This window comes from Pinus tabuliformis, chromosome 7 (assembly GCF_031772625.1).
Source record: "Pinus tabuliformis cultivar Carrire ecotype Pingquan chromosome 7, CPIR1, whole genome shotgun sequence".
Classification (NCBI taxonomy): Eukaryota; Viridiplantae; Streptophyta; class Pinopsida; order Pinales; family Pinaceae; genus Pinus; species Pinus tabuliformis.
The window spans coordinates 867,621,450-867,638,164 of NC_142293.1; the positions used below are offsets into that span (position 1 = coordinate 867,621,450).

The window sequence follows — 16,715 nt, forward strand, 5'->3', positions numbered from 1 at the left end:
AGGTCACTGTTCAATCTCCACCACCACCAACAACATATCAGCTCCAGGCAAGAAAGGGGAAGTTGTTCCTCTTAATGATGATCCAATTATAGACACGTATAATCTGTCGTACTATGAACTCCAAAAGAATATTGTACAAGCGCATAAGAAGAATTTTCTGTCTAACCTCACATCTCCTGCATTCATTAGAGAAAGGGTGATTGTGGCAGACACCGGGAAGAATCCCAATGCCATTTTCGCAACCAATTTGGCCTTCACAAGTGTAGAAACGTTGAACAATAAGTATTTCGTGGGCAAGAACAAGAAATTGGAAAAGAAATTGTAGGGTGCCAGACAAGAGGCTGAACAACTCTGCCCAACAGCTCATAATGAAACTTCCACTGAGGTCCATCTGGAGGAAATGAAGGTAGCGATGCCTTGGTGAAGTATCAACACATGAAGAGACCATGCAAAATCTTTATGAGGAAATTGTTACCGCACATAAGGAAATTTTTCACTTGCATGGCTTGTAGGAACAATGTAAATATTTTGTCAAAAATCTTAGGAATGTGCAAGATACAATCGCTATCATGCATGAATGGTTAATGCGATACAAAAGGGAACCGCTTGACTTGGGAAAGAAAATGAAGCAAGAGGTATAGTTGCAAAAAGAAAGAGTTCAGATGATGATCTAGAAAAATAAACAAGTCACCTCATTCATTGGTAACATTCATTCCTCATATGCACGGTTATAAATCGGTTTGGATTTCTTGGTGAAGTCCCATAGGATCCCATCAATTGGCTTACTCACTGAAGCCAAACCCAGGAATCAGGTCAGGAAGGAGATAGAAGAATACTTGGAGTATCTTAGACAGATCACCACTAAGTAATATTTGGATGTGAATAGACAAAATATCCATAACTACATTAGTGTCCATATCCGAGTGAGAATGATGTTGCTCATGTTCCAGAAGGAAGTTCAAACTGGTTCCAAATCATTGTACCTAGATGCCAAGCTAGACACCATCAGATTGTTTGGGGATGTCATCACATAGTACCAAGCTTGGAACCGATAGTGTCTTTTCTTATTCGGTTATCTAGTTGAATCTACCGAATTTTGTCTTCTATGGGTATGAATGTAAATTGTAATATTCTTTTGTAAATAATTTGTAAGTGGAATTCCAAGTTTCAATATTGGAATGTGAAGAGTCATGATGTAATGTAATGAGTCATTTTGTAAATAACTTGAAGAGTCATGAGGGCAGTGCATTATAAATATAACCTCATAACTCATGTAAAGAGATTTTGGGAGCCAAGATATTGGCTAGGATTAGGCTTAAAATCAAGAGCTTGGGAGTTTGTGAGAGCTTTGGATTATCCGTAGCATAGAGGAAGTATATTTATTTGGAGGAGAAAGTGATGTTGACTTCATGTTCCACTATTGGAGCTAGTGGTATGTCAATGGTATATGTATGATTGGAACTTTCACTTAATAAAAAGCTCAGAGCTGACATGTTTTCATGCATATGTTGTAAATATAGTAGGACTATTCTTCTTATGTTTAAAATGTATGTTATTTAACTAATGCATATGGTTATGTACTATTTCATTTGCATTGGTACAAATCTTGTTGAATGTGTGTCGTAGTTTTAATTCATCACTATTAACTTGTGAATTATTTCTCATGTTATATTTTGACATCATTTACGCTCATGTGTTCCTTTCAAGATGCATACTATTAGATGATTTTAAGATGCTCACTTATTTTTCCTTCTATGTGGTAGAACCTTCATGCATCGCACTTGAATCTGTGTCGGGTTACACACTTGTTCTCACCAAAGTCTTCATACATCACTCTATGCGTTATTCTATCCAAATCACATCATTAAAACCCACTCCATCGACAACCAGGATGTATTTCAAATGGGACTCCTACACCAGATGGTCTGAGGTCTAATTGGGACTTCATATCCGGGAGATCCCCTAAATGTTGGTGGGTCTAGCACTGTCAACACTTGTAAATCAAAATTATTTTAGTAAAACATCACATGAAATTTTTTGAGTCTACGTGTTTAGAACAATCCAATGTGGTTTGTCATCAGGACAAATATGATCAACCACATTGGATGGTTCGAAACATGTAGAATAAAAAAATTTCATGTGATTTTTTACTGAAAGAATTTAAATTTACAAATACATTATTGTCAACAAATAATTCCTACATATTCAGTTTCTTAAAAAAATTAGCTTTAGTTAAGGATGCCCATTGCTGCAAAAGAGGATCCTCATAATATTTTAGACAACAAATAAATGAACTAATTTTTAAAAGGATGTTCAAAGGGAAAAAACCTACTCTTTTGAATCATCTTGTTCATCTCCATCATTCTCTTCAAACGTTGCACCCTCATTTTCATGTACCATCCTCCCAACATTCCTAACAATAGGAAGTCTAATCTATGGTGATTCTATTCTTGGAAACCATGACGATTAACATCTTGTAACCTTACCCATATTATTTATTTACCATTCAAACCATCTTGACCATTCTCTTCCTCGGGGTTTGGCAAGAGGAAGTCAGACAATCCAAGCATCAAACCAATAACAAAAACTAGTGGAAAAGAATAGTCTTGAAAGTTGCTCATGCCCTAAAGTTATCAATGGAAAATGGAATATAGATATGAAAAAAAAATATGTCTATTGGGATATCTGTAAATGGATCTAACATCATATAACAAATTCAAAGTTAACTGGTCAAAGCTATTTGATGAAATAAACTCACATTAACTAGCAACCAATAATACTAACTGACAAAACATATTTTAAATTTACTTATCAACATACGATGTATCCAAATGGTATAGGGAAGGTGAAAACAATATTGCAAGTTTGATTGGTAGGAATATCAACAAGACAATCAAGTTTCCATAAACAACAATAGACAACAAGATCCTTCGTGCATGTTTATGTATTAGATCATTAATGAGATCTTGGAATGGATTATAATTTGGATCAGTAGGATTTATGAGAAAGTATAGGACACTAGGACGAAGTACTTGTTGATTAAGAATTCACACAAGCATGTTATTTGATACTTGAATTATGTAATATAGTATTAATCACAATGCATCAGTCTTTTCGTAGGATGCAAAGGCATCTACATAAAAATTAAAAGTAAATAAATTTAACTTTGTAAAACCTCTCAAAGAAGGTTGACAAAGATGTTTATTTGTAACATATACACAATCCAAACAAGCCAGTGAAGGAATGAACTTGTTAAAGGTGACCCCCAGGAAAAGTCCACCTGATGAGACAATGTTGTTCTAGGCATGCTAATGGTGGACACATCCAACCACCAACCACAAAATAAAGGGAAAAATCCAATCTCCATTAATGAAATAAAAGCAACCTTCACCATGGTGAAAAAGTATTTTCCTCTAGATAACAACAACCTTGCAAGAGGAGGAGTAACCTCTACCACCGAAGCTATACCATAGATCCTACTCACTATCAAAGGCCCGCCTCTATTGTAGCATATCAAAGTTACTAAGCCAAGATAACATAAAACAAAAATCAAAATAACCATGTAACTGATTGAAGGAGTTGGAGATAAGAAACTCATAAAGAAGCAAGAAATACTTTTGTCAATACTTCCATCGATCTCCCAGTTTTAGTAAAATTTGAACCATTTTCAGAGTGAAGCACACCAGTGCTCATATTCCCTTGAAGAAACTCCTTGGTCAGGCACTTGTTGACATATTTTCAACTGAATGGAGACTATTCTTTAAAGTGATGTCGAAGAGATCCAAATATGACCCTGAAGCACTAGACGTTCCTGCTGTAAGTAATGCACTATATGTAGTGATGCCAAGTTGAGATGTAAAGTAAATAACTTTTCATCCTAGTTGAAAAGGTACAAATATTACAACACCAAGAAATATCATGTTACTAGCCAACACTTGCAAGGTAAACATCTCAACAAAATTATTTAACCAAAAATGCTAAGCAAACAAAATTGTCATTTAAAAAAGATCTAAACCATATAGGGGAATTATATGAAATTTAATGGGACATGTAAACTTTCCCAAAAGTATTAAATTTAACAACCTTCTCATAAGGGAAATGGAATCATTGTTATTTAATTTTCAAGCAAATAAAACATGGTACCTTGCATCCCCACAACTTCAACAAATGGCACATCCTCAATACCATATGAATTGTCTCCACCATTAAACATTTTCTCAACATGTTCCTCAAGCCATGCAAATTGCATTTCCACACGAGCCACTACATTTTGTGCATTTATCCTGAACAATTTCCCAACACCAATGTTTTCCTAGCCAGCTCCACCACCCTCACCATTGCCTCCAAGAAGATGAGCTCCATCTGGTACAGGTAGATGCCTTCCTCCTTTTTCCCCATTTTTCTTGTTGATGCCATCATCTTCCTGCTCCAGATTTTTCCTCTAAATTTCATGAAGATTTCTAAAGAAATCACATAGAGAGGTTGCACACGAAAATATAAAAACAATTAAATCTAACATAAGGAATCCATGCAAACAATCTATAAACAAAAGTGCTGGAGAAATATATGTCGTGGAGATACAAGTCAGAAACAGTTTCTGATCCTCCCCAAGGCTCCTCATAAATGAAAATTTCTAGATATAGAAAGTTATGAGTGGTATATAGATGATTAAAATAGAAAGTACAAAGCAAAGCCACAAAATGAAGTGCAAGTCGTGTCATGCTTTTGATTTTGTACCAAGTAAAACCTCTCTTAAAGATAATCTTGTTGGAACATTTTCAACATAAATAGGAGAAAACAAGGAAGGGATGGTTGAAGACCTGCACATAAATATCCAACAAAATAGACTAGAAGAAAATAACACATTAATGATACAAGAATACAACATAAAAGTATTACACCCAACCAAACATTTATGCCAATACCCAACAACAAAAAGTGGTTCAATTCTGCATTAAAATATAGTTGCAATCTTAAAGGAGAATATAAAACCTATTTCACTATTGAACTATATTCCAAAAGGGACTACACAAATAAGACTTTCAACTTTGCTAAAAAATAAAAGAATAAATATGCCAGTTATCAAGGATGAACTCATGATAATGTCAAAAGGTTGGTAACAACACCGTAAGAGAAGCTAGAGACCACTAGTACTCAAACGAATAATTTTCCTCATCAAATGAAAAGAAACTCGACAAACTACTTCAACCTTGACTATAAACTACCCTCGCAAAATATAAAAAATAAAAAATAAATTCTTAGGCCTCAACTTTATTGAGAAAATTCTAATTCATAACTTTGCAGGAATATTGTTCCAAGGTTCAACAGATGTGGTATAATGTTTTTTTTTTTTACTCTCAATATTATCTAATTAAATTACAAATTCCTAGCAAAAGAACATGTTGTGCATCCAACATCAAGATCACTTTGAACACTTTAAAAACTTTTAAAACCTGAATACACTCCAAATTATCTCCTACCATAAGTTTGGTCTCTCAAGGCGAGAGATGATAGAGTTGTTAATTATTAGCCTGTTACTACTAACTCACTGAGCTAATATATTTGTAATGAGCCAAAATTAAAAAATATAGAAACTCGAATTTCCATTTCATATATTTTTTAATTATACCTTGCTTCCCCCCACTCTATCACATGGTCATGGTGTATTTTCTGCACACTTTTTCTGTACATCCTTTTTTTAAAATTTTATGGGGCCTCATCATATTATGTTTCTTGTTTTAAAATAATCATAGACAATTTACAAATATTTATGATTTTTTATATGTACTAGAGCTAAATTTTGTTAAAAAGTAAGATTACGAATTCAACTAAGTACCTACCCAAAGCCAACGAGCTTCTCTACCACTGAGCTACATACCCCTTTCATGAAGGGCACCTTTAATGGTTTGATGTAGATATTTTTGACATGCCACATCAAGCACTCCTCAAGGCATATAGATGAGGCTTCCTAGCCACCTCAATCTAATACTAAGTTAAAAATTGGAAAATAGAGGCATCGGACTCAGAGCTATGCCCTATTAGAGGGTTTCTCCACCACTAAGCTCCATTCCCCTTTCATGTTAAGAACCCTTACTGATTTTATCTATAAGTGCGGTTTTCCAAATCCAACACTACGCCTCAAGAAAAACATCAACCAAGGATCCCTAACCACCAAGCTCCCATGCCATGTTGAAAACTAGGCAAACTAGGATTCAAACTTAAGGTAGTTGCACATTTCCAACTAATGAGATGCTCTACCATTGAGATACAAGTCACCAGCCAGTAGGGTACTCTACCACTAAACTACATGTCCATTTTATAGTGGGCGCAATTAACAATTCATCATCGAAGTGTGAATTTCCATATCCAAAACTCCTCTTAAGCCACTCTATAGCTAATGCTTCTAATCCACTTAGCTCTGATGTGATGCTGAAAACTAGGCCATCTAGGAATCAAACCGTTGACCTACCCCTTACTAGTTGGATTCTCTACCCCTTTCATTGTAGACACACTTAGCATTTCATTATATAAGTGCAAATTGACACATCCTACACTCTCCCCCAACCCACACAATTCCTCTAATACAATGTTGAAAACTAGACAAGTTGGGATTTGAACCAAGGACCTGCCCCTCGACATTAGAATTCTCTACCACTAAGACACACATAGGACTTACCCCCCACTAGAAATTCATTATACCACTAAGAGTCACCCTCAACCCACACTTTGGGTTAGGACTCTCTTAGCCACATATCTTTGATACTTGAAAGGTTGGGGATTGAACCTAGGGCCTACCCCTAGCCGGTATGCTCATCTTCCACTGAGATACACATAACCCCAATGTAGAAAATTATTTTACCACGAAGCCACATACACACTTCATAAAAAGAAATAATTTTTTGTACAAGTGTGGATTGCCACATCCAACACTCCATGTCAAGGTAATACCTCCTAGTCATCTAGCTCTAATACCATATTGAAACTAGAAAGGCTATGAATCAAAATATGGATCTGCCTTAAGCTTACAATATTTTCTACCACTAAGCTACGTATGTCATTCTTCCAGCTAGTGGACAAATCTACAATTGAGGTAAATTCCCATTTCATGATAAATGGCCTTACAACTTCACCACAAAAGTATATATGATCATATTCACTGAAATTTCACAAATATATTAAAGTAGAACATAAACCTTAATTTTATTGTTGTTCTAGTTCATAAGGTAAGCCAACCCTTCTGAGAAACTATCAGATGCAACCGGTAGATTATGTTTTCTCCGAGATATGTTAGAGAAGTACATGCCATCTCCATGTTGGTCTTTAAAGTTCCATAAGTTTTCCTGAACTTCTATGCCATATTCCTTATGATTATTTTCCCTGCAAGTATATTGATACCTTTTTATATTTCAATATTTCTTGGGCATGATCTAGGAGCAACTTAGATCCATCTTATCTCTAGAAATACTAAGCACTCAGAAGGATCAAATCTCTCATGATGCAAACCTCTTTTTGAGTGAAATAATATTTGATCCCTCTCGGTGCTTAGTAGATCTGAATATAAGATGGATCTAGGTTGGTTATTATACCAATAATAATATATAATGAATAAACTAATAAAAAAAACAATAGTATATTAACTAATTTCTTCTAATCAAATTGGTAACTTTTACATTACATAGGATTAAAAATGAACCTATAAAAATGATGAGAAATTATAATGAAAAATGAAATGCTAAAGTACATAATTAATTTTAAATGTAAATTATTTATTTTGTATCAAATGTCACGAAAAAAATGTTAAAGTTGAGAAAAACCTTCACACAATCCATGAAAAATAAATATATAAATAAGAAAACATTGTAATATTACTATAAAAGAAGAAGTGAAAATGTTTTAATATCACTATAATTTTTTATCAAATTTGTATAAATAAATTCCATGGGGTAGAAAATTTCTAAATGCACTAAGTGGTAGCAAATTTAGCATAAAAAACATATTTTACTGTAACTGTCTAGTAGAGTAGTTTAAATACAAAATTTGCAAGGGAGGCATTCCCTTCCAAGTCCTACATTGAGATCCTGGCAACACCATCATATTTTGATCAACCACTGACCCCATTGGGTTATGGGAAACTTGGGGGTGAGAGTCAATACGCACAAAAGTTAAACATCAACGAATATGGTCTACTATCCATAAATATAATATCTTTCGTTGATGTTAGACATACTAATATGATTTAATTGATTCCTACTAAGAGCTACTTTCAGGCCCCTAGTGTGTATTGCTATTGTTGTGCCTAGTAGTTCCATGTTTGGCCTATTCATGGTTACTAATTGGTTTGAAATTCCTAAAAATAATTTTATACTATCGTATCTTAAGTTAATATGGTGATTTCACCCAAAGGCGCTATGCAACCCAATATGGTAGGAGCCCATGTAAACATTGATGACCATAAATGTCAATGTTTACTAGGATATGGAGAGGTTTGCATTGAATTTTTAGGTAATAAAATAGTTAAGATAAGTTTGAGGCAATCATTTGATGGGTTTATCGATGGCAGTTTACAAGTCCATGGTATTCCATAGCCCATGATATTTTCTAGTGGTGTTCATTATGATAAATCCTATTTAAAGGATTGATATTATAGAATGCAAGAGTACCAATTTAGATACATCTTAACTATGGACTTTATCATTCTTGGCACTTGGTATATTTGGATTTAAGATGGATCTAGGTTGGTTTACAAAATAATTAATGTTTATCAAGTCCTTGTAATATAATTTTTCCAAATTGAATGTTTCTATAATTTCTATCTTATAGTTGGTTTTCATTGTTAATAGAAAAAATGTTAAACATAATATGAGTCTATATAATATTTTCTCTTGTCAATTATAAAATGTTATCCACCTCCTAATATAATAAGATATGAAACTCAATGAAAATAAAATTTTCAATAGTACCTAGAATTAAAGTTGTTATGGTAATAAATATATTTGTATAATTATACTATTAAATAAATTTTATTGACACTTGAAATTTGTGCCAACCTTATACTAGAGTATTAAATCAACAAAGATAGTATGGTATTTTCTATATCAAATTATCACCAAACTGGTTCATAATACTAATATAGATAATATCATTTCCATAAAAAAAGATTAACCAAATTTTTAATAGGAAGCGTAAATAATATTAGAAGAAATAATGTAAGGAGTCCTAGATTAGGATGTCAAAGATTTGTTTGTGCAAGTTTATATAAATTTGTTTTATATACTTTATGATGAATATATATATTCAAAGTAGTGAACTAACCAATTTTCAAACTTGGTCTAGTTAATGTTCTAAATTCTAGATCCACTATATCATTCCAAATTTAATGAAATATGCTTATTGTTGAAGTCCTTGTAATATATTTTTACCAATTTTAATGAAACATATGTTATAGGATAAAATAGGAGAGTTTCTATAATTGCCAAGAAATTGAAAAACTTTGATTTTTCTTCCTCGAACAATGACAGTGAATCAAACACAATGAACTAGATGGAATCTATAATAGAGTAATGACCAAGTGAGCGTGATGTTTCAAGACAAGTTTCTTTTATGGCACTTCCATCATCATGTCTATTATCTTGTGTTTTTTATTTGGTACTTTTTATAGTCTAAAAGACAATCTAGTAGCCTATGAGATATGAAAGTATAAAATTTTGAGCTTATGCCACTGGTATGGTATCCCAAGTGGTATAATAGTAGCTTGCACTACTTTTGTCTATAATTTTTTTATAGTAATATAAAAGGCCTAATAGTAAAAAAAACACAAACAAATTTAAAACAAAAAAAAAAAAAAAAAAAATTAAAATCTTGATAAGTTATCATTGAAGTAGGAACACATAAATTCATTTAAATAATTGTGCAGGAGGTGCCACAATGTCAAATATTGCATCCATAGCGACATCAAGTTTAAAGGAACTGACATCTTCTCACCTTGGTCATAGTGTATTCTCTCATAACATCTGTATATGCTAAAACAATAATAGTGAAAAGGAGTATTTTAAGGTTACATTTATTGAATCTTTGTCAATTCTACAATTAAATATATAACCAATGATTTAACATCAAATAAAAACTTTACGAAGATGATCCATAAGACTTCGATGGACATGATCCTCCATCAAGCCATTCCAAGTATGCCTACAATGAGAGCATAGATATAGTGTTACTCAACTTAAATAGAATCATTAGCCTACCAATGTGGGGTTGATGCTCTATAATCGATGTGTCCTAAAGAGACGAAACCTACAAATTTAATTTGATCCTTTGATGTATGTCATTTGGAGGCTACGCAAGTGAACTATATTGCACTATACTACATGTGAGACATGTTATCATAGTGCTTGTGTCGTCAAAAAAATTCAAATGCTTAAGTGCCTATGAGGGGTTGGGCATACACCTAGGAGTAGGTGTCCCTATGAATGGATAATGCCTAACATTTGGTTGATTCTAAGGGGAGCCAAGACAAACCCAATGGAAATCATTAATGTTAAAATATTTCATGTTAGGGCCTAAATCTACCTCAGGCTGAAGGAAGGCAGGTCTAGGGTAACATCAAACCACGCTTAACCTGGTAGCTAGCCCTACCTAGTTGGGAGAGGGCTCTCTCCTTGTCAATCTCAAGAAAATATAGCGAATGAGGCTTGAGATGACTGATGTAAAGACTAATTTTAGGCTAGGTATATGCTCAGAGGAGTTTGATTGAATTTTATGTTGGTTTGTTGGATCAAATGTGAAAGGCAGTTTTGGGTCCGGGGAATGAACTCAGTCTTGCAGAACTTTCTGTGGGGCAAGGTAGGCAAATGCTTTAGTACTTTGAATTAAGCGAAATGGATAGTCTTAAGACTGGTGAGGAGTTGGAGAGGGCATGAAAGTGTCATGAGTCCTCTTCAAATAGTTGAAAACATGTAAAGTTAAACAAACCCTAAGGTAGAGCATTTCAACATCAATGATTTCCACCTTTATACTTGATTCATTTAGTTAAGCTGAAAAAGGGAGAGATAATGGCACACATAAACACATGATAACTTGAATAACAGAAGGAAAAGCAATACTAAATCACCTTGCCACAAGAATCCCACAAAATGCTGCAAACCTTGGTCTATTTCCTTGCCAAACTGCGAAATGAATGTACAATAATGCTCAAAGCATTCACAAGAGTCCAACCTTGACAAATGACTGAAAAAGTACTAGATATAGGCAACAAACAACTCATGCTAGGATTTAGGGGTCGAATTCATGAGTTTAGGAGTTGTTCCAACAAGATATAGACTAAGAACTGAAAAGTAGGTAGTGGAACAACGTGCCTTTAAAAACTAGGAAACTGATTCATTCAGTTTCAAAACTACCTTTTCATGATGTATCTACTTCTATGAGTGAATTTTCAACATTTTTACATCAAAGTCCATCAAGTTACATCAAATTACATCATGAGTTTGACTATGAGAGAGAGAAAAGTCAAACTGAGAAAAAACTAGGCAAAAAAACAGAGTTTTTTGGCAAAAAAATTCAATTTTCCATCCTGTGCGTCACGCCATTGTCCATGTGTGTCGCACCTTTTTGCCGCTGATTTTGGAGGCCTTCCTGTGCACCAAATTTGCTCCATGTGGGCTTGTTGGAAATTTATGTCTGTCTACTTTCCAGAAAAGGTAGAATTTCTAAATTTGGTGTCCATTTTTCCCTCCAAAAGTGAGTTCTCCCAACACTGCTTCCTGTGTGGCCAAAAAGGGGTAGAAAGGGCATTTTTGAGGTGTTTTTGACCCTTTTGGAAGCTCAAAACTTGACAAAATTTCTAGTTCATTTGTGGGAATTCATATTTTTGCATGAGGAATCCAAAAATGTTGAGTTTTCCTCCAAAGGAGGTCCCTAGAAAAAGCGCCCACCAGGTGGCGCGGCACACCACGCAGAAAAACCTGTTTTTTGCTTCAAAATTTCAAAATTGACAAAAAGTGTGCCAAATTTCATGAAATTTGGGCTGAGTGACCTGCATCAAGTACTATGTTGGGCTAAGGAAGCCTTAACCAAAATTTTGAGTCTATCTTGGTCTTTCTTCATCCTCAAAGTTTTCCTCAATTTGGCCTTCAAGGTCCTTATTCTCGCTTTGCAAATCTTGTTTCTCACCAAATAGTGATAGGCCATGTGCCTCAACATCTTTTTCTCTTTGTTGGCCTTCTCCAGTAGCTTCTCTAAGTTCATATTTGTCCTTTCAAGCCAAGATTCACAATCAACTTCAATTTCTTGCTCAAGTGGTGTCAACTTGATTTTCTTCCTCTTGGCAGCTTGCCGGTTTTCTCTTATGTTTTGGAGCTCCCTGATAGTTTGCTGATCTTCCAACTGATTATTCCTTTGCTTAAGATAATTAACTATCCACTTGGCTCTTTCTAGGTTGAGAGACAAGTCATGAATGTCATCTTGTTGTTCCTAGATGATCTCCTTGAGCTTTGATCTTTGAGAACCCAAATCAGTGTCATCATCCTGAATGAGAATGAAATCTCTCTCTTGACCTTCTGAAGGCCCCTCATCATGCAATGGTTGCTTAGCTTTGTCCTGTACCTACTTTATTGTTGAAGGGAATGCGACCCCTTCCACGCCGGGTGGAGATAGTACTCATTTTTTTGCTGCAAACAATCTTCTTGTCCCCTTTTGGTAAGTGACAAACACTGGCACACTAGTGGTTTGGGTCTCATGCACTTCTTGCTGATGTGAAGGCCATCCTTCCTCCTGAGGCACTGATGAAAATATCTAATTCCAAAATTTCTCTTAGTATTACCTGCGGTCCCTCACCTAATTTATCCAGCGCACCTAACCGCACTATCTTTGTGTTAAATGTGCGGACCACTCATGAAAAGTTGCGTCGTGCCACTACCTAGGTGCACTGTGCTTTTTTGCAGACCAATTTTGGAGGCCTTTCCGGTATCCAAATTGGGCGTGGGATAGCTCGTTGGAACGCTTATTGAATCTAATTTACAACACAACTTGAATACTTCAATTTGAATTTCATTGACCTATCAAAAGTGAAATCTCCCTATACTGGTCAAAATGTGCAAAATGAGGCTGCCTAAAGGCAGAGTGCTGTTGCAGTCAACTTTTGAAGCTCTTCTTCAACTCCAAATTGAGCTCATGATAGCTCATTCGAAATATATTTGTGTCTAGTTATCATTTGACTCATCAAGCAAGTCATTTGGCAAACCAAGCTAGGAGAAATCTTGATTTTCCCAAGGTCACTTCAGAGGTGCATCAATTCTCCTAAGGCAACTGTATTTTTGACATTTCTATAAAACCATGACACCTGTGTAATAAGTGAAGGAGGTTTTTCTTCCTTGGACTATTGTGGACAAAAAAATCTCTCAGTTTTTCCAAATTCATGTTTTCTTGCTCAGAAACATCATTTGAGTAAAACCTACCCCGATGTGTGGAACATGGGATTTGTCGAAATGAAGTGAAATGAAAGGGATAAGGGGCTTCTAAATTCTTGAGAAAATTTTGGGAAGTAGGGAGGGATGTTTGGAACTAGGAGAAAGTGGAATTTGAAATATTGAGTGATGGGAAGGGGTCCAGAAGGGAAAAACACAAGCCTAGCCTAGAAAATTGTCAAATTGTAGCAAGAAAATAGGGTTTGTGAGAAAATGAGGAATTTGAGGGATATCAGTGATGGGAAGTGTTTAATAAGGTACATTAAGGATAGGGGAAGGTGTATTAACATTAGGATACAAGTTTTGCTGATGATTTGACCATCCAAGAGAAATTACCTTCAAAACCCTAGGAGAGGGAAATGAACCTTACCTAAGCACAACTGAAGCATGAACAAGGTGTAAAATGACCCGTTGTAACCTGACATGATGATGAAAACCCTCTGAATGATGGTACACTCAGCTGAATGGTGACATGGACTGACCTTTGGACAATTTCGAAAGGAGTGCAAACAAACCCTAGACCTAATACCTAGTGACCAAATTTTACTTGAAAACTCACTAAAATGACAAAATTTGACTTTGACACTCTAAGACCACTTTGTAAGAGCACATTTGATCACTGGAGCAAGGCTGCAAAGACTGACACTAACAGTTCACATGGAGGTTAATTGTAAACATGGCCTATTATTTTCTAAGAGAATACAATGGTACCTTTGTATTATCACAAATTGGTTTATCAAAAACCATAAACAATTGACTCATCTAGTTCTCTTTCCATGTATGAAATGTGCACCAATCATTGCAAATACATCTCTTCCTAGGATCATAGGGTTGGTTGAATCTTGGTTCAATAAATAACCCCATGATTTTTTGTTTGGTGATTCAAATCTTTAACTTATTGTTTAGTGATACCAGTAAGTATAATTCTCTCATCTTACACCTATATTCAATCATAATTTTCAATTGATGATGGGCATGGTCAATAGAGGTAATAATGATGTTAAGGGATGTAGCTAATAAAACTAGTTATGGTTCCCTTTTGTTATAAAACTCTTCAATCAATAGTTTTAATTCATTTAAATCTTCTATAGTTTGTGTTTGTTGTTTGGTTATTTTCTCCAAGTTAATGTTTTCTTGTGACTCTATTATTGGGTTGGTTTTTTTATTTGTCTTTATGTTTTCAACTATTACAAAGATATAAAATAGATTTGCAATTAAAAAAAAAACCTTTATAATTTTGATTTTTTTAATACAATAAAAAAAAATGACTTACCTCTAAAGCTAAATAGCCATAGAATATTTGAAACCTTTAGAGTTGGAAACCTTTACCAGATGAGTTGATAACCTTTACGGAGGACATGCTTGCATTACATCTATATGGGAAACTGGTTTTCCAATGGAAATCATGTTCCATGAAATAATGAGACCTTATATATCTTTTTTTATGCATAGAAAAGTGCGTACATGTTATTTTTGGAACCAAGTGTGTATTAGTTTAAAATAAGTGTGCTAATTTTTAAGCCACTTCAGACCATGCATCCTCATAAATACTCTAGTGGCATAGTAATATTGTTAGATGATGGGAAACCCTTGTAGAGGTCACTACAAGACTACTTAAGAAATTGTGCCAAGAATACATGGTTGAACCAAAATCTCAAAACTGCCATGTTCCTATAATGCCACCACTCACTCTAGGTTATCCATCACAAGGTTTCTTCAATGGTGAAGCTCAAGGGAATCCTCTCATGTGTCTAGCAGGAATGGTACTATTTATGATACAATCCTCTCGTGTACATTTAAATATGCTCGTTCAATTTTTTTTTTCAATTCTTGCAACATAAGTAGCACTCTACACGATATAAAGGAAATTTACCAGCAACAAAAAAAATCCACCTTTTAGCTGACCATTACAATTCACATAAAAATAGAGCCAATAAACAATGCATTTTGAATATATAAGACATAAAAAAAAGGTTTTTGGAAGGGTTTTTATTTATTTATTAAAAAACAAGAGATCTAAAATATGTATATTCACTTTCACAATATAAAAGGTTTTAATCCCATGGTATAAAAAAAGTCCCTGTGTTTTTTCTTATTGTATGAGAATAAATATACTCTATAACTTTGTTTTAACTTCATCAAGTTATCTTCATAATTTTATTTTCTATTTCTTTAATATCTTTTGCTTGGTATTACAGTGAACCTTGTATGAAGTATTTCTACATAATTTCTTCTAAGGAAGGTAACAAATGTAAAGTTTTATTTGTGGATTTTGTACTTTGTAGTAGCGGTGATCAAAATGGAGACCATGTTGATGTCTTATGATTTTTTTTATCTGCAAAGTGTTATAGATATTCCATTCATTAGAAAAAATTTAATGCAATATTTTGAAATATTTTATTTTTGAATCTATTTCATTATATCTCAAATCTATTATTACTGAACTTAGTGCCCAAATTTATGAAAATGATTGGAATATAAAAACAAAAGAAAAAAATGAAACACATAATTCACAGAAAAAGCAGAAAAACCTAGCTAAAAGATCAGGCATATGTTTTCTTTTTGGTTATGAAAATGAAAATACAAAGAAAAAGCACTCACCATGTGAATTTGACAAAGAAAAAGAGGTTGGTATATGGGAAAAATATTCTTGTTATAAATACCAATTAGGAATAAAAAATCATACATTCAATTTGTACTAGATGTATTAAAATTGCAACACATTCCTTTAAGTGTGGGGCAATTTATTGATGAAAATTAGGAAGTTGCATTTGTAAATATCAAATATACTCAAAAATTCAAATAATAGTTGAAAAGTAAAATGGTTACCATCTCAATGTATTTGATATTCCCACTTAGCAACATTGCTAAGGGAAATATCAATTTTTGGCCATTTTTGAATTAGTTCACATTAACACTTAGGAAGTGTGGGTTTAGAGGCCCCACATGGATTTTTGATCAAATGTGAGGCCAAAAATTAGAGGATGGAGGAGAAAAACGAGCCACTAGTGGTACGTGGGGGCCACTCATAGAAAATTGTGGTCCACATGGGAAACACACTCTCATTGGAGTGAAGTTGGTGGGGGAAAGTCGAGCTGGGCCCACATGGCCATCTTGAAGGCTCCTTGATAAATAGAGAAAGAGGCACTCATTTTGGTCATCGATTCATCTATTCAGAAATTGCGTCTTTGACATAGCACACTTTAGCTGAAGCCAAGTCTGCAGTGTTGTTTAGCACACAAGTGTCTCCGAGTG

General features: G+C 34.3%; 1 pseudogene; it reads right to left on the reverse strand.

Annotated features, from left to right (window-relative positions):
* Positions 1–2,495: 2,495 nt before the first annotated feature.
* The window catches only part of LOC149250386 (putative E3 ubiquitin ligase SUD1), a 48,647-nt pseudogene continuing 34,427 nt past the window's right edge, over positions 2,496–16,715 (reverse strand).